General features: G+C 41.5%; 19 pseudogenes; all 19 read left to right on the forward strand.

Moving 5' to 3' along the window:
- The first annotated feature begins 677 nt into the window (after positions 1-677).
- On the forward strand, positions 678-796 carry LOC137111293 (5S ribosomal RNA; annotated as a pseudogene).
- An 867-nt stretch (positions 797-1663) lies between these two features.
- On the forward strand, positions 1664-1782 carry LOC137110860 (5S ribosomal RNA; annotated as a pseudogene).
- An 857-nt stretch (positions 1783-2639) lies between these two features.
- LOC137110372 (5S ribosomal RNA) lies at positions 2640-2758 on the forward strand (annotated as a pseudogene).
- Positions 2759-3616: 858 nt separating this feature from the next.
- LOC137110384 (5S ribosomal RNA) lies at positions 3617-3735 on the forward strand (annotated as a pseudogene).
- Positions 3736-5579: 1844 nt separating this feature from the next.
- Positions 5580-5698, forward strand: LOC137110395 (5S ribosomal RNA; annotated as a pseudogene).
- Positions 5699-6555: 857 nt separating this feature from the next.
- Positions 6556-6674, forward strand: LOC137110360 (5S ribosomal RNA; annotated as a pseudogene).
- An 867-nt stretch (positions 6675-7541) lies between these two features.
- Positions 7542-7660, forward strand: LOC137110171 (5S ribosomal RNA; annotated as a pseudogene).
- Positions 7661-8520: 860 nt separating this feature from the next.
- On the forward strand, positions 8521-8639 carry LOC137111295 (5S ribosomal RNA; annotated as a pseudogene).
- An 868-nt stretch (positions 8640-9507) lies between these two features.
- On the forward strand, positions 9508-9626 carry LOC137110173 (5S ribosomal RNA; annotated as a pseudogene).
- Positions 9627-10485: 859 nt separating this feature from the next.
- On the forward strand, positions 10486-10604 carry LOC137111296 (5S ribosomal RNA; annotated as a pseudogene).
- A 1843-nt stretch (positions 10605-12447) lies between these two features.
- On the forward strand, positions 12448-12566 carry LOC137110406 (5S ribosomal RNA; annotated as a pseudogene).
- Positions 12567-13423: 857 nt separating this feature from the next.
- LOC137110267 (5S ribosomal RNA) lies at positions 13424-13542 on the forward strand (annotated as a pseudogene).
- Positions 13543-14410: 868 nt separating this feature from the next.
- LOC137110326 (5S ribosomal RNA) lies at positions 14411-14529 on the forward strand (annotated as a pseudogene).
- An 867-nt stretch (positions 14530-15396) lies between these two features.
- On the forward strand, positions 15397-15515 carry LOC137110411 (5S ribosomal RNA; annotated as a pseudogene).
- Positions 15516-16372: 857 nt separating this feature from the next.
- Positions 16373-16491, forward strand: LOC137111324 (5S ribosomal RNA; annotated as a pseudogene).
- Positions 16492-17359: 868 nt separating this feature from the next.
- Positions 17360-17478, forward strand: LOC137110734 (5S ribosomal RNA; annotated as a pseudogene).
- An 857-nt stretch (positions 17479-18335) lies between these two features.
- LOC137110417 (5S ribosomal RNA) lies at positions 18336-18454 on the forward strand (annotated as a pseudogene).
- An 857-nt stretch (positions 18455-19311) lies between these two features.
- LOC137110861 (5S ribosomal RNA) lies at positions 19312-19430 on the forward strand (annotated as a pseudogene).
- An 857-nt stretch (positions 19431-20287) lies between these two features.
- Positions 20288-20406, forward strand: LOC137110429 (5S ribosomal RNA; annotated as a pseudogene).
- The last annotated feature ends 709 nt before the right edge of the window (positions 20407-21115 follow it).

The raw sequence follows: 21115 nt of genomic DNA on the forward strand, positions 1-21115 counted from the left end.
ATTTTCTTGTTCTTATAGGTGCCCTGCCTGATTGGCTGGATTGGGGGGCAGTACAGGAAGCTGATTGGTCCATCCTACACTTCCTGGAGTTTTAAAAGTATGGTTCCCAACAGCTAGCGAGGCTCTTTCTGGCATCAGCACCTGTTTGCTGTTCTTGGTTTCCAAACCTTATTTAGCATTTTTGAATTGTTAGGTTTTGTGCCGTGGTTTTGTTTATAAATTGTATATTTTGTAAATAGTATTAAATCTGTAGGGGTGAACTGCCATTTTCTTTGGACTGTTTTCACATTAGGGAGTTAGGGTTAGCAACTGTCTTTTGGTTTGTTTTTTTTTCTATCAGGCTAGCTAGCACTTTCTGTGGGAAATGGCTTATTTTGTTTATTATGATGGCCTTGGTTCGCCCTGAGTTGTAGTGTCATGTTTTGTTTGACACTTTCTTTCGTTTAAAATAAATATCATTCTGTTGGAACATCTCGATCCTGGATTTTGGTTTGGGGATCGGAGAGGGAACATGCTAATTTATCTTTGTATGTTGCACCCTGAGCCCCTAGACAGGGGCGTAACAGACCAGTACAGTTATAGTCCTTTGTACTTTGCCACATTTATCTTCTTCTTAGCAAGTGTCATGCATTCTGCTTCTCCAGCGTTTTTAAGAGCTGTTGATGATGTCAAATGCAGCTTACGGCCACACCGCTCTCTAAGCGCCCGATCTCGTCAGATCTCGGCAGCCAAATAGAGCCGGGCCTGGTTAGTACTTGGTAGGAAGACCGCCTGGGAATACCAGGTGCTGTAAGCTTTTTTGCTTGGGTTTACGGCCAGCACAAGCTGGTGTTACTGCCTATTTATTCATAGAAATTGTTCTATATTTTCATCAAATTTTGTTCTTTCATTTCTGTTTTGCTACTTTATTGGTTTGTCAACCATCTTGCTTCATTACTAGTAGACCATGTTACGGTCCTGGCCATATGTGTTGTTTTTATTTTGTTGTTCTTATAGGTGCCCTGCCTGATTGGCCGGATTTGGGGGAAGTACAGGAAGCTGATTGGTCCATCCTACACTTCCTGGAGTTTTAAAAGTACGGTTCCCAACAGCTAGCGAGGCTCTTTCTGGCAGCAGCACCTGTTTGCTGTTCTTGCTTTCCAAACCTTATTTAGCATTTTTGAATTGTTAGGTTTTGTGCCGTGGTTTTGTTTATAAATTGTATATTTTGTAAATAGTATTAAATCTGTAGGGGTGGACTGCCATTTTCTTTTGATTGTTTTCTCTTGTTTTCACATTAGGGAGTTAGGGTTAGCGACTGTCTTTTGGTTTGTTTATTTCTATCAGGCTAGCTAGTACTTTCTGTGGGAAATGGCTTATTTTGTTTATTATGTTGGCCTTGGTTCGCCCTGAGTTGTAGTGTCATGTTTTGTTTGACACTTTCTTTCGTTTAAAATAAATATCATTCTGTTGGAACATCTCGATCCTGGATTTTGGTTTGGGGATCGGAGAGGGAACATGCTAATTTATCTTTGTATGTTGCACCCTGACCCCCTAGACAGAGGCGTAACAGACCAGTACAGTTATAGTACTTTGTACTTTGCCACATTTATCTTCTTCTTAGCAAGGGTCATGCATTCTGCTTCTCCAGCGTTTTTGAGAGCTGTTGATGATGTCAAATGCAGCTTACGGCCACACTGCTCTCTAAGCGCCCGATCCCGTCCGATCTCGGCAGCCAAATAGGGCCGGGCCTTGTTAGTACTTGGTAGGAAGACCGCCTGGGAATACCACGTGCTGTAAGCTTCTTTGCTTGGGTTTACGGGCAGCACAAGCTGGTGTTACTGCCTATTTATTCATAGAAATTGTTCTATATTTTCATCAAATTTTGTTCTTTCATTGCTGTTTTGCTACTTTATTGGTTTGTCAACCATCGTGCTTCATTACTAATAGACCATGTTACGGTCCTGGCCATATGTGTTGTTTTTATTTTCTTGTTCTTATAGGTGCCCTGCCTGATTGGCCGGATTGGGGGGCAGTACAGGAAGCTGATTGGTCCATCCTACACTTCCTGGAGTTTTAAAAGTACGGTTCCCAACAGCTAGCGAGGCTCTTTCTGGCATCAGCACCTGTTTGCTGTTCTTGGTTTCCAAACCTTATTTAGCATTTTTGAATTGTTAGGTTTTGTGCCGTGGTTTTGTTTATAAATTGTATATTTTGTAAATAGTATTAAATCTGTAGGGGTGAACTGCCATTTTCTTTGGACTGTTTTCACATTAGGGAGTTAGGGTTAGCGACTGTCTTTTGGTTTGTTTATTTCTATCAGGCTAGCTAGCACTTTCTGTGGGAAATGGCTTATTTTGTTTATTATGTTGGCCTTGGTTCGCCCTGAGTTGTAGTGTCATGTTTTGTTTGACACTTTCTTTCGTTTAAAATAAATATCATTCTGTTGGAACATCTCGATCCTGGATTTTGGTTTGGGGATCGGAGAGGGAACATGCTAATTTATCTTTGTATGTGGCACCCTGACCCCCTAGACAGGGGCGTAACAGACCAGTACAGTTATAGTACTTTGTACTTTGCCACATTTATCTTCTTCTTAGCAAGTGTCATGCATTCTGCTTCTCCAGCGTTTTTAAGAGCTGTTGATGATGTCAAATGCAGCTTACGGCCACACCGCTCTCTAAGCGCCCGATCTCGTCCGATCTCGGCAGCCAAATAGAGCCGGGCCTGGTTAGTACTTGGTAGGAAGACCGCCTGGGAATACCAGGTGCTGTAAGCTTTTTTGCTTGGGTTTACGGGCAGCACAAGCTGGTGTTACTGCCTATTTATTCATAGAAATTGTTCTATATTTTCATCAAATTTTGTTCTTTCATTGCTGTTTTGCTACTTTATTGGTTTGCCAACCATCGTGCTTCATTACTAGTAGACCATGTTACGGTCCTGGCCATATGTGTTGTTTTTATTTTCTTGTTCTTATAGGTGCCCTGCCTGATTGGCTGGATTGGGGGGCAGTACAGGAAGCTGATTGGTCCATCCTACACTTCCTGGAGTTTTAAAAGTACGGTTCCCAACAGCTAGCGAGGCTCTTTCTGGCATCAGCACCTGTTTGCTGTTCTTGGTTTCCAAACCTTATTTAGCATTTTTGAATTGTTAGGTTTTGTGCCGTGGTTTTGTTTATAAATTGTATATTTTGTAAATAGTATTAAATCTGTAGGGGTGAACTGCCATTTTCTTTGGACTGTTTTCACATTAGGGAGTTAGGGTTAGCGACTGTCTTTTGGTTTGTTTATTTCTATCAGGCTAGCTAGCACTTTCTGTGGGAAATGGCTTATTTTGTTTATTATGTTGGCCTTGGTTCGCCCTGAGTTGTAGTGTCATGTTTTGTTTGACACTTTCTTTCGTTTAAAATAAATATCATTCTGTTGGAAACATCTCGATCCTGGATTTTGGTTTGGGGATCGGAGAGGGAACATGCTAATTTATCTTTGTATGTTGCACCCTGACCCCCTAGACAGGGGCGTAACAGACCAGTACAGTTATAGTACTTTGTACGTTGCCACATTTATCTTCTTCTTAGCAAGTGTCATGCATTCTGCTTCTCCAGCGTTTTTAAGAGCTGTTGATGATATCAAATGCAGCTTACGGCCACACCGCTCTCTAAGCGCCCGATCTCGTCCGATCTCGGCAGCCAAATAGAGCCGGGCCTGGTTAGTACTTGGTAGGAAGACCGCCTGGGAATACCAGGTGCTGTAAGCTTTTTTGCTTGGGTTTACGGGCAGCACAAGCTGGTGTTACTGCCTATTTATTCATAGAAATTGTTCTATATTTTCATCAAATTTTGTTCTTTCATTGCTGTTTTGCTACTTTATTGGTTTGCCAACCATCGTGCTTCATTACTAGTAGACCATGTTACGGTCCTGGCCATATGTGTTGTTTTTATTTTCTTGTTCTTATAGGTGCCCTGCCTGATTGGCTGGATTGGGGGGCAGTACAGGAAGCTGATTGGTCCATCCTACACTTCCTGGAGTTTTAAAAGTATGGTTCCCAACAGCTAGCGAGGCTCTTTCTGGCATCAGCACCTGTTTGCTGTTCTTGGTTTCCAAACCTTATTTAGCATTTTTGAATTGTTAGGTTTTGTGCCGTGGTTTTGTTTATAAATTGTATATTTTGTAAATAGTATTAAATCTGTAAGGGTGGACTGCCATTTTTCTTTTGATTGTTTTCTCTTGTTTTCACATTAGGGAGTTAGGGTTAGCGACTGTCTTTTGGTTTGTTTCTTTCTATCAGGCTAGCTAGCACTTTCTGTGGGAAATGGCTTATTTTGTTTATTATGTTGGCCTTGGTTCGCCCTGAGTTGTAGTGTCATGTTTTGTTTGACACTTTCTTTCGTTTAAAATAAATATCATTCTGTTGGAACATCTCAATCCTGGATTTTGGTTTGGGGATCGGAGAGGGAACATGCAAATTTATCTTTGTATGTTTCACCCTGACCCCCTAGACAGGGGCGTAACAGACCAGTACAGTTATAGTACTTTGTACTTTGCCACATTTATCTTCTTCTTAGCAAGTGTCATGCATTCTGCTTCTCTAGCGTTTTTAAGAGCTGTTGATGATGTCAAATGCATGTTACGGCCACACCGCTCTCTAAGCGTCCGATCTCGGCAGCCAAATAGGGCCGGGCCTGGTTAGTACTTGGTAGGAAGACCGCCTGGGAATACCAGGTGCTGTAAGCTTTTTTGCTTGGGTTTACGGGCAGCTCAAGCTGGTGTTACTGCCTATTTATTCATAGAAATTGTTCTATATTTTCATCAAATTTTGTTCTTTCATTGCTGTTTTGCTACTTTATTGGTTTGTCAACCATCGTGCTTCATTACTAGTAGACCATGTTACGGTCCTGGCCATATGTGTTGTTTTTATTTTCTTGTTCTTATAGGTGCCCTGCCTGATTGGCCGGATTTGGGGGAAGTACAGGAAGCTGATTGGTCCATCCTACACTTCCTGGAGTTTTAAAAGTACGGTTCCCAACAGCTAGCGAGGCTCTTTCTGGCAGCAGCACCTGTTTGCTGTTCTTGGTTTCCAAATCTTATTTAGCATTTTTGAATTGTTAGGTTTTGTGCCGTGGTTTTGTTTATAAATTGTATATTTTGTAAATAGTATTAAATCTGTAGGGGTGGACTGCCATTTTCTTTTGATTGTTTTCTCTTGTTTTCACATTAGGGAGTTAGGGTTAGCGACTATCTTTTGGTTTGTTTATTTCTATCAGGCTAGCTAGCACTTTCTGTGGGAAATGGCTTATTTTGTTTATTATGTTGGCCTTGGTTCGCCCTGAGTTGTAGTGTCATGTTTTGTTTGACAATTTCTTTCGTTTAAAATAAATATCATTCTGTTGGAACATCTCAATCCTGGATTTTGGTTTGAGGATCGGAGAGGGAACATGCAAATTTATCTTTGTATGTTTCACCCTGACCCCCTAGACAGGGGCGTAACAGACCAGTACAGTTATAGTACTTTGTACTTTGCCACATTTATCTTCTTCTTAGCAAGTGTCATGCATTCTGCTTCTCTAGCGTTTTTAAGAGCTGTTGATAATGTCAAATGCAGCTTACGGCCACACCGCTCTCTAAGCGCCCGATCTCGTCCGATCTCGGCAGCCAAATAGAGCCGGGCCTGGTTAGTACTTGGTAGGAAGACCGCCTGGGAATACCAGGTGCTGTAAGCTTTTTTGCTTGGGTTTACGGGCAGCTCAAGCTGGTGTTACTGCCTATTTATTCATAGAAATTGTTCTATATTTTCATCAAATTTTGTTCTTTCATTGCTGTTTTGCTACTTTATTGGTTTGTCAACCATCGTGCTTCATTACTAGTAGACCATGTTACGGTCATGGCCATATGTGTTGTTTTTATTTTCTTGTTCTTATAGGTGCCCTGCCTGATTGGCCGGATTTGGGGGAAGTACAGGAAGCTGATTGGTCCATCCTACACTTCCTGGAGTTTTAAAAGTACGGTTCCCAACAGCTAGCGAGGCTCTTTCTGGCAGCAGCACCTGTTTGCTGTTCTTAGTTTCCAAATCTTATTTAGCATTTTTGAATTGTTAGGTTTTGTGCCGTGGTTTTGTTTATAAATTGTATATTTTGTAAATAGTATTAAATCTGTAGGGGTGGACTGCCATTTTCTTTGGACTGTTTTCACATTAGGGAGTTAGGGTTAGCGACTATCTTTTGGTTTGTTTATTTCTATCAGGCTAGCTAGCACTTTCTGTGGGAAATGGCTTATTTTGTTTATTATGTTGGCCTTGGTTCGCCCTGAGTTGTAGTGTCATGTTTTGTTTGACACTTTCTTTCGTTTAAAATAAATATCATTCTGTTGGAACATCTCGATTCTGGATTTTGGTTTGGGGATCGGAGAGGGAACATGCTAATTTATCTTTGTATGTTGCACCCTGACCCCCTAGACAGGGGCGTAACAGACCAGTACAGTTATAGTACTTTGTACTTTGCCACATTTATCTTCTTCTTAGCAAGTGTCATGCATTCTGCTTCTCCAGCGTTTTTAAGAGCTGTTGATGATGTCAAATGCAGCTTACGGCCACACCGCTCTCTGAGCGCCCGATCTCGTCCGATCTCGGCAGCCAAATAGGGCCGGACCTGGTTAGTACTTGGTAGGAAGACCGCTTGGGAATACCAGGTGCTGTAAGCTTTTTTGCTTGGGTTTACGGGCAGCACAAGCTGGTGTTACTGCCTATTTATTCATAAAAATTGTTCTATATTTTCATCAAATTTTGTTCTTTCATTGCTGTTTTGCTACTTTATTGGTTTGTCAACCATCGTGCTTCATTACTAGTAGACCATGTTACGGTCCTGGCCATATGTGTTGTTTTTATTTTCTTGTTCTTATAGGTGCCCTGCCTGATTGGCTGGATTGGGGGGCAGTACAGGAAGCTGATTGGTCCATCCTACACTTCCTGGAGTTTTAAAAGTATGGTTCCCAACAGCTAGCGAGGCTCTTTCTGGCATCAGCACCTGTTTGCTGTTCTTGGTTTCCAAATCTTATTTAGCATTTTTGAATTGTTAGGTTTTGTGCCGTGGTTTTGTTTATAAATTGTATATTTTGTAAATAGTATTAAATCTGTAGGGGTGGACTGCCATTTTCTTTTGATTGTTTTCTCTTGTTTTCACATTAGGGAGTTAGGGTTAGCGACTGTCTTTTGGTTTGTTTATTTCTATCAGGCTAGCTAGCACTTTCTGTGGGAAATGGCTTATTTTGTTTATTATGTTGGCCTTGGTTCGCCCTGAGTTGTAGTGTCATGTTTTGTTTGACACTTTCTTTCGTTTAAAATAAATATCATTCTGTTGGAACATCTCGATCCTGGATTTTGGTTTGGGGATCGGAGAGGGAACATGCTAATTTATCTTTGTATGTGGCACCCTGACCCCCTAGACAGGGGCGTAACAGACCAGTACAGTTATAGTACTTTGTACTTTGCCACATTTATCTTCTTCTTAGCAAGTGTCATGCATTCTGCTTCTCCAGCGTTTTTAAGAGCTGTTGATGATGTCAAATGCAGCTTACGGCCACACCGCTCTCTGAGCGCCCGATCTCGTCCGATCTCGGCAGCCAAATAGGGCCGGGCCTGGTTAGTACTTGGTAGGAAGACCGCCTGGGAATACCAGGTGCTGTAAGCTTTTTTGCTTGGGTTTACGGGCAGCACAAGCTGGTGTTACTGCCTATTTATTCATAAAAATTGTTCTATATTTTCATCAAATTTTGTTCTTTCATTGCTGTTTTGCTACTTTATTGGTTTGCCAACCATCGTGCTTCATTACTAGTAGACCATGTTACGGTCCTGGCCATATGTGTTGTTTTTATTTTCTTGTTCTTATAGGTGCCCTGCCTGATTGGCCGGATTGGGGGGCAGTACAGGAAGCTGATTGGTCCATCCTACACTTCCTGGAGTTTTAAAAGTACGGTTCCCAACAGCTAGCGAGGCTCTTTCTGGCATCAGCACCTGTTTGCTGTTCTTGGTTTCCAAACTTTATTTAGCATTTTTGAATTGTTAGGTTTTGTGCCGTGGTTTTGTTTATAAATTGTATATTTTGTAAATAGTATTAAATCTGTAGGGGTGAACTGCCATTTTCTTTGGACTGTTTTCACATTAGGGAGTTAGGGTTAGCAACTGTCTTTTTGGTTTGTTTTTTTTTCTATCAGGCTAGCTAGCACTTTCTGTGGGAAATGGCTTATTTTGTTTATTATGTTGGCCTTGGTTCGCCCTGAGTTGTAGTGTCATGTTTTGTTTGACACTTTCTTTCGTTTAAAATAAATATCATTCTGTTGGAACATCTCGATCCTGGATTTTGGTTTGGGGATCGGAGAGGGAACATGCTAATTTATCTTTGTATGTTGCACCCTGAGCCCCTAGACAGGGGCGTAACAGACCAGTACAGTTATAGTCCTTTGTACTTTGCCACATTTATCTTCTTCTTAGCAAGTGTCATGCATTCTGCTTCTCCAGCGTTTTTAAGAGCTGTTGATGATGTCAAATGCAGCTTACGGCCACACCGCTCTCTAAGCGCCCGATCTCGTCAGATCTCGGCAGCCAAATAGAGCCGGGCCTGGTTAGTACTTGGTAGGAAGACCGCCTGGGAATACCAGGTGCTGTAAGCTTTTTTGCTTGGGTTTACGGCCAGCACAAGCTGGTGTTACTGCCTATTTATTCATAGAAATTGTTCTATATTTTCATCAAATTTTGTTCTTTCATTTCTGTTTTGCTACTTTATTGGTTTGTCAACCATCTTGCTTCATTACTAGTAGACCATGTTACGGTCCTGGCCATATGTGTTGTTTTTATTTTGTTGTTCTTATAGGTGCCCTGCCTGATTGGCCGGATTGGGGGGCAGTACAGGAAGCTGATTGGTCCATCCTACACTTCCTGGAGTTTTAAAAGTACGGTTCCCAACAGCTAGCGAGGCTCTTTCTGGCATCAGCACCTGTTTGCTGTTCTTGGTTTCTAAACGTTATTTAGCATTTTTGAATTGTTAGGTTTTGTGCCGTGGTTTTGTTTATAAATTGTATATTTTGTAAATAGTATTAAATCTGTAGGGGTGGACTGCCATTTTTCTTTTGATTGTTTTCTCTTGTTTTCACATTAGGGAGTTAGGGTTAGCGACTATCTTTTGGTTTGTTTATTTCTATCAGGCTAGCTAGCACTTTCTGTGGGAAATGGCTTATTTTGTTTATTATGTTGGCCTTGGTTCGCCCTGAGTTGTAGTGTCATGTTTTGTTTGACACTTTCTTTCGTTTAAAATAAATATCATTCTGTTGGAACATCTCAATCCTGGATTTTGGTTTGAGGATCGGAGAGGGAACATGCAAATTTATCTTTGTATGTTTCACCCTGACCCCCTAGACAGGGGCGTAACAGACCAGTACAGTTATAGTACTTTGTACTTTGCCACATTTATCTTCTTCTTAGCAAGTGTCATGCATTCTGCTTCTCCAGCGTTTTTAAGAGCTGTTGATGATGTCAAATGCAGCTTACGGCCACACCGCTCTCTGAGCGCCCGATCTCGTCCGATCTCGGCAGCCAAATAGGGCCGGGCCTGGTTAGTACTTGGTAGGAAGACCGCCTGGGAATACCAGGTGCTGTAAGCTTTTTTGCTTGGGTTTACGGGCAGCACAAGCTGGTGTTACTGCCTATTTATTCATAAAAATTGTTCTATATTTTCATCAAATTTTGTTCTTTCATTGCTGTTTTGCTACTTTATTGGTTTGCCAACCATCGTGCTTCATTACTAGTAGACCATGTTACGGTCCTGGCCATATGTGTTGTTTTTATTTTCTTGTTCTTATAGGTGCCCTGCCTGATTGGCCGGATTGGGGGGCAGTACAGGAAGCTGATTGGTCCATCCTACACTTCCTGGAGTTTTAAAAGTACGGTTCCCAACAGCTAGCGAGGCTCTTTCTGGCATCAGCACCTGTTTGCTGTTCTTGGTTTCCAAACCTTATTTAGCATTTTTGAATTGTTAGGTTTTGTGCCGTGGTTTTGTTTATAAATTTTATATTTTGTAAATAGTATTAAATCTGTAGGGGTGAACTGCCATTTTCTTTGGACTGTTTTCACATTAGGGAGTTAGAGTTAGCAACTGTCTTTTGGTTTGTTTTTTTTTCTATCAGGCTAGCTAGCACTTTCTGTGGGAAATGGCTTATTTTGTTTATTATGTTGGCCTTGGTTCGCCCTGAGTTGTAGTGTCATGTTTTGTTTGACACTTTCTTTCGTTTAAAATAAATATCATTCTGTTGGAACATCTCGATCCTGGATTTTGGTTTGGGGATCGGAGAGGGAACATGCTAATTTATCTTTGTATGTTGCACCCTGAGCCCCTAGACAGGGGCGTAACAGACCAGTACAGTTATAGTCCTTTGTACTTTGCCACATTTATCTTCTTCTTAGCAAGTGTCATGCATTCTGCTTCTCCAGCGTTTTTAAGAGCTGTTGATGATGTCAAATGCAGCTTACGGCCACACCGCTCTCTAAGCGCCCGATCTCGTCAGATCTCGGCAGCCAAATAGAGCCGGGCCTGGTTAGTACTTGGTAGGAAGACCGCCTGGGAATACCAGGTGCTGTAAGCTTTTTTGCTTGGGTTTACGGCCAGCACAAGCTGGTGTTACTGCCTATTTATTCATAGAAATTGTTCTATATTTTCATCAAATTTTGTTCTTTCATTTCTGTTTTGCTACTTTATTGGTTTGTCAACCATCTTGCTTCATTACTAGTAGACCATGTTACGGTCCTGGCCATATGTGTTGTTTTTATTTTGTTGTTCTTATAGGTGCCCTGCCTGATTGGCCGGATTTGGGGGAAGTACAGGAAGCTGATTGGTCCATCCTACACTTCCTGGAGTTTTAAAAGTACGGTTCCCAACAGCTAGCGAGGCTCTTTCTGGCAGCAGCACCTGTTTGCTGTTCTTGCTTTCCAAACCTTATTTAGCATTTTTGAATTGTTAGGTTTTGTGCCGTGGTTTTGTTTATAAATTGTATATTTTGTAAATAGTATTAAATCTGTAGGGGTGGACTGCCATTTTCTTTTGATTGTTTTCTCTTGTTTTCACATTAGGGAGTTAGGGTTAGCGACTGTCTTTTGGTTTGTTTATTTCTATCAGGCTAGCTAGTACTTTCTGTGGGAAATGGCTTATTTTGTTTATTATGTTGGCCTTGGTTCGCCCTGAGTTGTAGTGTCATGTTTTGTTTGACACTTTCTTTCGTTTAAAATAAATATCATTCTGTTGGAACATCTCAATCCTGGATTTTGGTTTGGGGATCGGAGAGGGAACATGCAAATTTATCTTTGTATGTTTCACCCTGACCCCCTAGACAGGGGCGTAACAGACCAGTACAGTTATAGTACTTTGTACTTTGCCACATTTATCTTCTTCTTAGCAAGTGTCATGCATTCTGCTTCTCTAGCGTTTTTAAGAGCTGTTGATGATGTCAAATGCATGTTACGGCCACACCGCTCTCTAAGCGTCCGATCTCGGCAGCCAAATAGGGCCGGGCCTGGTTAGTACTTGGTAGGAAGACCGCCTGGGAATACCAGGTGCTGTAAGCTTTTTTGCTTGGGTTTACGGGCAGCTCAAGCTGGTGTTACTGCCTATTTATTCATAGAAATTGTTCTATATTTTCATCAAATTTTGTTCTTTCATTGCTGTTTTGCTACTTTATTGGTTTGTCAACCATCGTGCTTCATTACTAGTAGACCATGTTACGGTCCTGGCCATATGTGTTGTTTTTATTTTCTTGTTCTTATAGGTGCCCTGCCTGATTGGCCGGATTTGGGGGAAGTACAGGAAGCTGATTGGTCCATCCTACACTTCCTGGAGTTTTAAAAGTACGGTTCCCAACAGCTAGCGAGGCTCTTTCTGGCAGCAGCACCTGTTTGCTGTTCTTGGTTTCCAAATCTTATTTAGCATTTTTGAATTGTTAGGTTTTGTGCCGTGGTTTTGTTTATAAATTGTATATTTTGTAAATAGTATTAAATCTGTAGGGGTGGACTGCCATTTTCTTTTGATTGTTTTCTCTTGTTTTCACATTAGGGAGTTAGGGTTAGCGACTATCTTTTGGTTTGTTTATTTCTATCAGGCTAGCTAGCACTTTCTGTGGGAAATGGCTTATTTTGTTTATTATGTTGGCCTTGGTTCGCCCTGAGTTGTAGTGTCATGTTTTGTTTGACAATTTCTTTCGTTTAAAATAAATATCATTCTGTTGGAACATCTCAATCCTGGATTTTGGTTTGAGGATCGGAGAGGGAACATGCAAATTTATCTTTGTATGTTTCACCCTGACCCCCTAGACAGGGGCGTAACAGACCAGTACAGTTATAGTACTTTGTACTTTGCCACATTTATCTTCTTCTTAGCAAGTGTCATGCATTCTGCTTCTCTAGCGTTTTTAAGAGCTGTTGATAATGTCAAATGCAGCTTACGGCCACACCGCTCTCTAAGCGCCCGATCTCGTCCGATCTCGGCAGCCAAATAGAGCCGGGCCTGGTTAGTACTTGGTAGGAAGACCGCCTGGGAATACCAGGTGCTGTAAGCTTTTTTGCTTGGGTTTACGGGCAGCTCAAGCTGGTGTTACTGCCTATTTATTCATAGAAATTGTTCTATATTTTCATCAAATTTTGTTCTTTCATTGCTGTTTTGCTACTTTATTGGTTTGTCAACCATCGTGCTTCATTACTAGTAGACCATGTTACGGTCATGGCCATATGTGTTGTTTTTATTTTCTTGTTCTTATAGGTGCCCTGCCTGATTGGCCGGATTTGGGGGAAGTACAGGAAGCTGATTGGTCCATCCTACACTTCCTGGAGTTTTAAAAGTACGGTTCCCAACAGCTAGCGAGGCTCTTTCTGGCAGCAGCACCTGTTTGCTGTTCTTAGTTTCCAAATCTTATTTAGCATTTTTGAATTGTTAGGTTTTGTGCCGTGGTTTTGTTTATAAATTGTATATTTTGTAAATAGTATTAAATCTGTAGGGGTGGACTGCCATTTTCTTTGGACTGTTTTCACATTAGGGAGTTAGGGTTAGCGACTATCTTTTGGTTTGTTTATTTCTATCAGGCTAGCTAGCACTTTCTGTGGGAAATGGCTTATTTTGTTTATTATGTTGGCCTTGGTTCGCCCTGAGTTGTAGTGTCATGTTTTGTTTGACACTTTCTTTCGTTTAAAATAAATATCATTCTGTTGGAACATCTCGATTCTGGATTTTGGTTTGGGGATCGGAGAGGGAACATGCTAATTTATCTTTGTATGTTGCACCCTGACCCCCTAGACAGGGGCGTAACAGACCAGTACAGTTATAGTACTTTGTACTTTGCCACATTTATCTTCTTCTTAGCAAGTGTCATGCATTCTGCTTCTCCAGCGTTTTAAAGAGCTGTTGATGATGTCAAATGCAGCTTACGGCCACACCGCTCTCTGAGCGCCCGATCTCGTCCGATCTCGGCAGCCAAATAGGGCCGGACCTGGTTAGTACTTGGTAGGAAGACCGCCTGGGAATACCAGGTGCTGTAAGCTTCTTTGCTTGGGTTTACGGGCAGCACAAGCTGGTGTTACTGCCTATTTATTCATAAAAATTGTTCTATATTTTCATCAAATTTTGTTCTTTCATTGCTGTTTTGCTACTTTATTGGTTTGTCAACCATCGTGCTTCATTACTAGTAGACCATGTTACGGTCCTGGCCATATGTGTTGTTTTTATTTTCTTGTTCTTATAGGTGCCCTGCCTGATTGGCTGGATTGGGGGGCAGTACAGGAAGCTGATTGGTCCATCCTACACTTCCTGGAGTTTTAAAAGTATGGTTCCCAACAGCTAGCGAGGCTCTTTCTGGCATCAGCACCTGTTTGCTGTTCTTGGTTTCCAAACCTTATTTAGCATTTTTGAATTGTTAGGTTTTGTGCCGTGGTTTTGTTTATAAATTGTATATTTTGTAAATAGTATTAAATCTGTAGGGGTGGACTGCCATTTTTCTTTTGATTGTTTTCTCTTGTTTTCACATTAGGGAGTTAGGGTTAGCGACTGTCTTTTGGTTTGTTTCTTTCTATCAGGCTAGCTAGCACTTTCTGTGGGAAATGGCTTATTTTGTTTATTATGTTGGCCTTGGTTCGCCCTGAGTTGTAGTGTCATGTTTTGTTTGACACTTTCTTTCGTTTAAAATAAATATCATTCTGTTGGAACATCTCAATCCTGGATTTTGGTTTGGGGATCGGAGAGGGAACATGCAAATTTATCTTTGTATGTTTCACCCTGACCCCCTAGACAGGGGCGTAACAGACCAGTACAGTTATAGTACTTTGTACTTTGCCACATTTATCTTCTTCTTAGCAAGTGTCATGCATTCTGCTTCTCTAGCGTTTTTAGGAGCTGTTGATGATGTCAAATGCATGTTACGGCCACACCGCTCTCTAAGCGCCCGATCTCGTCCGATCTCGGCAGCCAAATAGAGCCGGGCCTGGTTAGTACTTGGTAGGAAGACCGCCTGGGAATACCAGGTGCTGTAAGCTTTTTTGCTTGGGTTTACGGGCAGCTCAAGCTGGTGTTACTGCCTATTTATTCATAGAAATTGTTCTATATTTTCATCAAATTTTGTTCTTTCATTGCTGTTTTGCTACTTTATTGGTTTGTCAACCATCGTGCTTCATTACTAGTAGACCATGTTACGGTCCTGGCCATATGTGTTGTTTTTATTTTCTTGTTCTTATAGGTGCCCTGCCTGATTGGCCGGATTTGGGGGAAGTACAGGAAGCTGATTGGTCCATCCTACACTTCCTGGAGTTTTAAAAGTACGGTTCCCAACAGCTAGCGAGGCTCTTTCTGGCAGCAGCACCTGTTTGCTGTTCTTGGTTTCCAAATCTTATTTAGCATTTTTGAATTGTTAGGTTTTGTGCCGTGGTTTTGTTTATAAATTGTATATTTTGTAAATAGTATTAAATCTGTAGGGGTGGACTGCCATTTTCTTTTGATTGTTTTCTCTTGTTTTCACATTAGGGAGTTAGGGTTAGCGACTATCTTTTGGTTTGTTTATTTCTATCAGGCTAGCTAGCACTTTCTGTGGGAAATGGCTTATTTTGTTTATTATGTTGGCCTTGGTTCGCCCTGAGTTGTAGTGTCATGTTTTGTTTGACACTTTCTTTCGTTTAAAATAAATATCATTCTGTTGGAACATCTCAATCCTGGATTTTGGTTTGAGGATCGGAGAGGGAACATGCAAATTTATCTTTGTATGTTTCACCCTGACCCCCTAGACAGGGGCGTAACAGACCAGTACAGTTATAGTACTTTGTACTTTGCCACATTTATCTTCTTCTTAGCAAGTGTCATGCATTCTGCTTCTCTAGCGTTTTTAAGAGCTGTTGATGATGTCAAATGCATGTTACGGCCACACCGCTCTCTAAGCGCCCGATCTCGTCCGATCTCGGCAGCCAAATAGGGCCGGGCCTGGTTAGTACTTGGTAGGAAGACCGCCTGGGAATACCAGGTGCTGTAAGCTTTTTTGCTTGGGTTTACGGGCAGCTCAAGCTGGTGTTACTGCCTATTTATTCATAGAAATTGTTCTATATTTTCATCAAATTTTGTTCTTTCATTGCTGTTTTGCTACTTTATTGGTTTGTCAACCATCGTGCTTCATTACTAGTAGACCATGTTACGGTCCTGGCCATATGTGTTGTTTTTATTTTCTTGTTCTTATAGGTGCCCTGCCTGATTGGCCGGATTTGGGGGAAGTACAGGAAGCTGATTGGTCCATCCTACACTTCCTGGAGTTTTAAAAGTACGGTTCCCAACAGCTAGCGAGGCTCTTTCTGGCAGCAGCACCTGTTTGCTGTTCTTGGTTTCCAAATCTTATTTAGCATTTTTGAATCGTTAGGTTTTGTGCCGTGGTTTTGTTTATAAATTGTATATTTTGTAAATAGTATTAAATCTGTAGGGGTGAACTGCCATTTTCTTTGGACTGTTTTCACATTAGGGAGTTAGGGTTAGCGACTGTCTTTTGGTTTGTTTCTTTCTATCAGGCTAGCTAGCACTTTCTGTGGGAAATGGCTTATTTTGTTTATTATGTTGGCCTTGGTTCGCCCTGAGTTGTAGTGTCATGTTTTGTTTGACACTTTCTTTCGTTTAAAATAAATATCATTCTGTTGGAACATCTCGATCCTGGATTTTGGTTTGGGGATCGGAGAGGGAACATGCTAATTTATCTTTGTATGTTGCACCCTGACCCCCTAGACAGGGGCGTAACAGACCAGTACAGTTATAGTACTTTGTACTTTGCCACATTTATCTTCTTCTTAGCAAGTGTCATGCATTCTGCTTCTCCAGCGTTTTTAAGAGCTGTTGATGATATCAAATGCAGCTTACGGCCACACCGCTCTCTAAACGCCCGATCTCGTCCGATCTCGGCAGCCAAATAGAGCCGGGCCTGGTTAGTACTTGGTAGGAAGACCGCCTGGGAATACCAGGTGCTGTAAGCTTTTTTGCTTGGGTTTACGGGCAGCACAAGCTGGTGTTACTGCCTATTTATTCATAGAAATTGTTCTATATTTTCATCAAATTTTGTTCTTTAATTGCTGTTTTGCTACTTTATTGGTTTGCCGACCATCGTGCTTCATTACTAGTAGACCATGTTACGGTCCTGGCCATATGTGTTGTTTTTATTTTCTTGTTCTTATAGGTGCCCTGCCTGATTGGCCGGATTGGGGGGCAGTACAGGAAGCTGATTGGTCCATCCTACACTTCCTGGAGTTTTAAAAGTACGGTTCCCAACAGCTAGCGAGGCTCTTTCTGGCATCAGCACCTGTTTGCTGTTCTTGGTTTCCAAACCTTATTTAGCATTTTTGAATTGTTAGGTTTGGTGCCGTGGTTTTGTTTATAAATTGTATATTTTGTAAATAGTATTAAATCTGTAGGGGTGGACTGCCATTTTTCTTTTGATTGTTTTCTCTTGTTTTCACATTAGGGAGTTAGGGTTAGCGACTGTCTTTTGGTTTGTTTCTTTCTATCAGGCTAGCTAGCACTTTCTGTGGGAAATGGCTTATTTTGTTTATTATGTTGGCCTTGGTTCGCCCTGAGTTGTAGTGTCATGTTTTGTTTGACACTTTCTTTCGTTTAAAATAAATATCATTCTGTTGGAACATCTCAATCCTGGATTTTGGTTTGGGGATCGGAGAGGGAACATGCAAATTTATCTTTGTATGTTTCACCCTGACCCCCTAGACAGGGGCGTAACAGACCAGTACAGTTATAGTACTTTGTACTTTGCCACATTTATCTTCTTCTTAGCAAGTGTCATGCATTCTGCTTCTCTAGCGTTTTTAAGAGCTGTTGATGATGTCAAATGCATGTTACGGCCACACCGCTCTCTAACCGCCCGATCTCGTCCGATCTCGGCAGCCAAATAGGGCCGGGCCTGGTTAGTACTTGGTAGGAAGACCGCCTGGGAATACCAGGTGCTGTAAGCTTTTTTGCTTGGGTTTACGGGCAGCACAAGCTGGTGTTACTGCCTATTTATTCATAGAAATTGTTCTATATTTTCATCAAATTTTGTTCTTTCATTGCTGTTTTGCTACTTTATTGGTTTGCCAACCATCGTGCTTCATTACTAGTAGACCATGTTACGGTCCTGGCCATATGTGTTGTTTTTATTTTCTTGTTCTTATAGGTGCCCTGCCTGATTGGCCGGATTGGGGGGCAGTACAGGAAGCTGATTGGTCCATCCTACACTTCCTGGAGTTTTAAAAGTACGGTTCCCAACAGCTAGCGAGGCTCTTTCTGGCATCAGCACCTGTTTGCTGTTCTTGGTTTCTAAACGTTATTTAGCATTTTTGAATTGTTAGGTTTTGTGCCGTGGTTTTGTTTATAAATTGTATATTTTGTAAATAGTATTAAATCTGTAGGGGTGAACTGCCATTTTCTTTGGACTGTTTTCACATTAGGGAGTTAGGGTTAGCGACTGTCTTTTGGTTTGTTTATTTCTATCAGGCTAGCTAGCACTCTCTGTGGGAAATGGCTTATTTTGTTTATTATGTTGGCTTTGGTTCGCCCTGAGTTGTAGTGTCATGTTTTGTTTGACACTTTCTTTCGTTTAAAATAAATATCATTCTGTTGGAACATCTCGATCCTGGATTTTGGTTTGGGGATCGGAGAGGGAACATGCTAATTTATCTTTGTATGTGGCACCCTGACCCCCTAGACAGGGGCGTAACAGACCAGTACAGTTATAGTACTTTGTACTTTGCCACATTTATCTTCTTCTTAGCAAGTGTCATGCATTCTGCTTCTCCAGCGTTTTTAAGAGCTGTTGATGATGTCAAATGCAGCTTACGGCCACACCGCTCTCTAAGCGCCCGATCTCGTCCGATCTCGGCAGCCAAATAGAGCCGGGCCTGGTTAGTACTTGGTAGGAAGACCGCCTGGGAATACCAGGTGCTGTAAGCTTTTTTGCTTGGGTTTACGGGCAGCACAAGCTGGTGTTACTGCCTATTTATTCATAGAAATTGTTCTATATTTTCATCAAATTTTGTTCTTTCATTGCTGTTTTGCTACTTTATTGGTTTGTCAACCATCGTGCTTCATTACTAATAGACCATGTTACGGTCCTGGCCATATGTGTTGTTTTTATTTTCTTGTTCTTATAGGTGCCCTGCCTGATTGGCCGGATTGGGGGGCAGTACCGGAAGCTGAGTGGTCCATCCTACACTTCCTGGAGTTTTAAAAGTACGGTTCCCAACAGCTAGCGAGGCTCTTTCTGGCATCAGCACCTGTTTGCTGTTCTTGGTTTCCAAACCTTATTTAGTATTTCTGAATTGTTAGGTTTTGTGCCGTGGTTTTGTTTATAAATTGTATATTTTGTAAATAGTATTAAATCTGTAGGGGTGAACTACCATTTTCTTTGGACTGTTTTCACATTAGGGAGTTAGGGTTAGCGACTGTCTTTTGGTTTGTTTATTTCTATCAGGCTAGCTAGCACTTTCTGTGGGAAATGGCTTATTTTGTTTAATATGTTGGCCTTGGTTCGCCCTGAGTTGTAGTGTCATGTTTTGTTTGACACTTTCTTTCGTTTAAAATAAATATCATTCTGTTGGAACATCTCGATCCTGGATTTTGGTTTGGGGATCGGAGAGGGAACATGCTAATTTATCTTTGTATGTTGCACCCTGACCCCCTAGACAGAGGCGTAACAGACCAGTACAGTTATAGTACTTTGTACTTTGCCACATTTATCTTCTTCTTAGCAAGGGTCATGCATTCTGCTTCTCCAGCGTTTTTGAGAGCTGTTGATGATGTCAAATGCAGCTTACGGCCACACTGCTCTCTAAGCGCCCGATCCCGTCCGATCTCGGCAGCCAAATAGGGCCGGGCCTTGTTAGTACTTGGTAGGAAGACCGCCTGGGAATACCACGTGCTGTAAGCTTCTTTGCTTGGGTTTACGGGCAGCACAAGCTGGTGTTACTGCCTATTTATTCATAGAAATTGTTCTATATTTTCATCAAATTTTGTTCTTTCATTGCTGTTTTGCTACTTGATTGGTTTGTCAACCATCGTGCTTCATTACTAATAGACCATGTTACGGTCCTGGCCATATGTGTTGTTTTTATTTTCTTGTTCTTATAGGTGCCCTGCCTGATTGGCCGGATTGGGGGGCAGTACAGGAAGCTGATTGGTCCATCCTACACTTCCTGGAGTTTTAAAAGTACGGTTCCCAACAGCTAGCGAGGCTCTTTCTGGCAGCAGCACCTGTTTGCTGTTCTTGCTTTCCAAACCTTATTTAGCATTTTTGAATTGTTAGGTTTTGTGCCGTGGTTTTGTTTATAAATTGTATATTTTGTAAATAGTATTAAATCTGTAGGGGTGAACTGCCATTTTCTTTGGACTGTTTTCACATTAGGGAGTTAGGGTTAGCGACTGTCTTTTGGTTTGTTTATTTCTATCAGGCTAGCTAGCACTTTCTGTGGGAAATGGCTTATTTTGTTTATTATGTTGGCCTTGGTTCGCCCTGAGTTGTAGTGTCATGTTTTGTTTGACACTTTCTTTCGTTTAAAATAAATATCATTCTGTTGGAACATCTCGATCCTGGATTTTGGTTTGGGGATCGGAGAGGGAACATGCTAATTTATCTTTGTATGTGGCACCCTGACCCCCTAGACAGGGGCGTAACAGACCAGTACAGTTATAGTACTTTGTACTTTGCCACATTTATCTTCTTCTTAGCAAGTGTCATGCATTCTGCTTCTCCAGCGTTTTTAAGAGCTGTTGATGATGTCAAATGCAGCTTACGGCCACACCGCTCTCTAAGCGCCCGATCTCGTCCGATCTCGGCAGCCAAATAGAGCCGGGCCTGGTTAGTACTTGGTAGGAAGACCGCCTGGGAATACCAGGTGCTGTAAGCTTTTTTGCTTGGGTTTACGGGCAGCACAAGCTGGTGTTACTGCCTATTTATTCATAGAAATTGTTCTATATTTTCATCAAATTTTGTTCTTTCATTGCTGTTTTGCTACTTTATTGGTTTGTCAACCATCGTGCTTCATTACTAATAGACCATGTTACGGTCCTGGCCATATGTGTTGTTTTTATTTTCTTGTTCTTATAGGTGCCCTGCCTGATTGGCCGGATTGGGGGGCAGTACCGGAAGCTGAGTGGTCCATCCTACACTTCCTGGAGTTTTAAAAGTACGGTTCCCAACAGCTAGCGAGGCTCTTTCTGGCATCAGCACCTGTTTGCTGTTCTTGGTTTCCAAACCTTATTTAGTATTTCTGAATTGTTAGGTTTTGTGCCGTGGTTTTGTTTATAAATTGTATATTTTGTAAATAGTATTAAATCTGTAGGGGTGAACTACCATTTTCTTTGGACTGTTTTCACATTAGGGAGTTAGGGTTAGCGACTGTCTTTTGGTTTGTTTATTTCTATCAGGCTAGCTAGCACTTTCTGTGGGAAATGGCTTATTTTGTTTATTATGTTGGCCTTGGTTCGCCCTGAGTTGTAGTGTCATGTTTTGTTTGACACTTTCTTTCGTTTAAAATAAATATCATTCTGTTGGAACATCTCGATCCTGGATTTTGGTTTGGGGATCGGAGAGGGAACATGCTAATTTATCTTTGT

The sequence above is a fragment of the Channa argus genome, unplaced genomic scaffold (genome assembly GCF_033026475.1).
Source record: "Channa argus isolate prfri unplaced genomic scaffold, Channa argus male v1.0 Contig009, whole genome shotgun sequence".
Taxonomy (NCBI): Eukaryota; Metazoa; Chordata; class Actinopteri; order Anabantiformes; family Channidae; genus Channa; species Channa argus.